Source organism: Triticum aestivum, chromosome 7B (assembly GCF_018294505.1).
Source record: "Triticum aestivum cultivar Chinese Spring chromosome 7B, IWGSC CS RefSeq v2.1, whole genome shotgun sequence".
NCBI classification, from domain to species: domain Eukaryota; kingdom Viridiplantae; phylum Streptophyta; class Magnoliopsida; order Poales; family Poaceae; genus Triticum; species Triticum aestivum.
Window position 1 is genome coordinate 124,024,260 of NC_057813.1, and position 2,717 is coordinate 124,026,976.

General features: G+C 56.2%; 1 pseudogene; it reads left to right on the forward strand.

Moving 5' to 3' along the window:
- The window catches only part of LOC123157745 (protein PRY1-like), a 7,004-nt pseudogene extending 4,929 nt beyond the window's left edge, over positions 1 to 2,075 (forward strand).
- Positions 2,076 to 2,717: the final 642 nt, after the last annotated feature.

Here is a 2,717-nt window from a genome sequence, read left to right on the forward strand (position 1 = left end):
CCGCCTCGCGCCGCCTCCCTGGGAGGTGGCCGGGGCGGAGCTCGTGCCCCTCTTCCGCGGGCCCCCTCCTCCCCTTTTTCCTCTCGCCGCCGCCGACGGTCGCCCCCGGCGCTGGCCCGGGTGGCTCTGGCGGCGGCGGGCCTTCCCTTTCCTGCGCACGCGTGCTCCCTTCCAGGGGAAGGGAGGCGGCGGCGGTGCTGCTCGGCGTGGCTGCGGTCCAGCTGCCCTGCGGCGGCGGCCGGCGGGCAGGCGTGGTGTCAGCGCCCCTCCTTGGCGGCGGGGCGATGTGGTGGTGATGGGTGGCCTCGTCGCCACCCCGGCCCAGATTTGGACCCGATGGGCCCCATCTGGGTCCTAGCGGGCCGGCTCCCCGGCGTGGCCTCGTTGTCTGCGGCGCGGTGAGGAGGAGGAGCAGCTCGGATGTGGGGCGTCGGAGTCGACGGCGTGCTGGCAGCAGCGCGAAGGCAGGAGCTTTACGGGCCCACGAGGTCTCGGCCGGGCCTGTGCGACCACGAGGCTGGTGTGTTCCTGCTATTGCGTCCGGACGGCTACCGTCGCGGACGGTGGAGGTGGGGCCCTCCCGCGTGCCAATGATGCTGATGCCCTAGTTCCGGCTCTGATTCTTCGCCACGCTGTCCTCACTCCGCGGTGCCGTGGTGAGACGGCGTGGGGGCCTCATGTCCGCGTTGGCGCAGGGTAGTGGTTCGTCTGGTGGCTGGATCCGGAGCTCCCGTGATGCGGGTTGGGATCGGGGGAAACCCTTGTCGACGTGTCCGACACCGGCGCGGTGACGCTTGTGGGCGCCACCTGACCTTCCGGGAGGGCGTCGGGGGCTACCCTTCCTCTCGCCTCGTCGTGTACCGGGGGAAACCCTTGGCAGCAGCGTCGTCATCGTCGCGATCCTTCTTGGAGGTGTTGATAGGTGCCGACGCTCCGGAGTCTTGGAGCCTAGTGGAAGATCCTGGTGGGCGCAGTGGTCGCGAGGCTTCTTCGTTTTTGTTGATCCGCCGTTGTCGGCATTTGTTTCTTTGTTCTTTCTCTGTCTTTTCTTTTGGACGTGACTGTGTTGTTTCCGCCCCAGCACCTATCCCTGTTTGGTTCGGTTGGTTGCTTTGTATACAAAGCGGGGAAACCCTCTTTCAGCAAATAGATACCCATGCAGTTCAAAAAAAAAAAGATAGCCATGGACTCTTTCCACGTCCCCAGGCTACAAATACCGGTCAAACTCCAGCCCTACTCTTCATCGATCTCGAGTCACCTACTAGCTAATCATCGCATCTTCCAAGAGCAGTCTTGCAATGTTCGCGCTGGCCATAGTCATGGCCGTGGTGGCCGGTGTCTCGGCGCAGAACACCCTGCAGGACTTCGTCAACCTGCACAACCGCGCCCGCGCCGCGGACGGCGTCGGCCCGGTGACATGGACAACAGCGTGGCCAGGGTCGCGCAGGACTACGCGAACAAGCGCGCCGCCGACTGCCGGCTGCAGCACTCGGCGGGCCGTTCGGCGAGAACATCTTCTGGGGTTCCGGGCAGTCGTGGACGGCCTCGAACGCCGTGAAGTCGTGGGTGGACGAGAAGCGGAACTACCACCTCAACACCAACACCTGCAACGCCGGCAAGGTGTGCGGGCACACGCAGGTGGTGTGGCGCAAGTCGACCCGCATCGGCTGCGCGCGCGTGGTCAGCGCCGGGAACCGGGGCGTCTTCACACCTGCAACTACAACCCCCCGGGCAACTTCAACGGCGAGCGCCCGTTCGCGTTCCTCACCCTTGACGCCGAAGCCAAGTGGTACGTACGTGTGAATGTGATCATACATGCATACGTGCGTGTGTTTATGTGTGTGTATTTTGAATATTTACTTCTATAAATATGTTATACGTACAGTAGGTACGTAAATAAGCGCACATTCCGGCCTGCATGTATCCATGCGGCACTATGGAGCGTGTAAGTGTAATCTTTTTTTTTTTAAGAATGCGTGTAAGTGTAATCATATACACCTCCATGCAAATGTCTTTCCTTTTGTTTTCTTGTTCAAATCTTGGAAAATAAATGACGATAACAATAATATTGTGAACCCCTGAAAAAACTTTCAAATGAAATTTGAATTTGTTTTCAAGGATATAAGAACCCGTAGTTATTGGTAAGTGATGAGAGGTTTAGGGGGGGGGGGGTGTTTTCAAAGATAATAAACTGTGTGTACCCTCATATTTAAGCGATATGGTTGGTTTTGATTTAAAAATTTCAGAGGTATAACGAAGACAAAGATCATGGGACTTGAACATGTTATTAGTAGAGAAATGGTACTCTTGTGCACCAGTACGCCGAGACCTGGCCAATGAAACAACAGAAAGACACAAGTTTGTATAGGTTAATGACTTAAACTTTAAATATTTTTTTGTGAAGGACTTAATTCTGATTAATCAGGAAAAATAATGGGCTGGTGTGCTTGATAGTTTGGCATGGGTTCTTACTGCGGCTTTGCTATATTGCAGACATTAAAATCCACATGGCGATTGGAATTCATCTAGGCTGCGTAGTGTTCCTTCTCACTCAGCCTATTGTCCGTCACAGGGAGGAGTGGTGACACGACATGGGTAGGGCTATGGTGCAGAACGTGGTCTGTATTTTGCAGGGAATATGTTCATTTCATGTTTCATGTTGTTTTCCTTGGTGTACTCCATATATTAAATGCTCTTTGAATTCCCCTGCAAAGAAA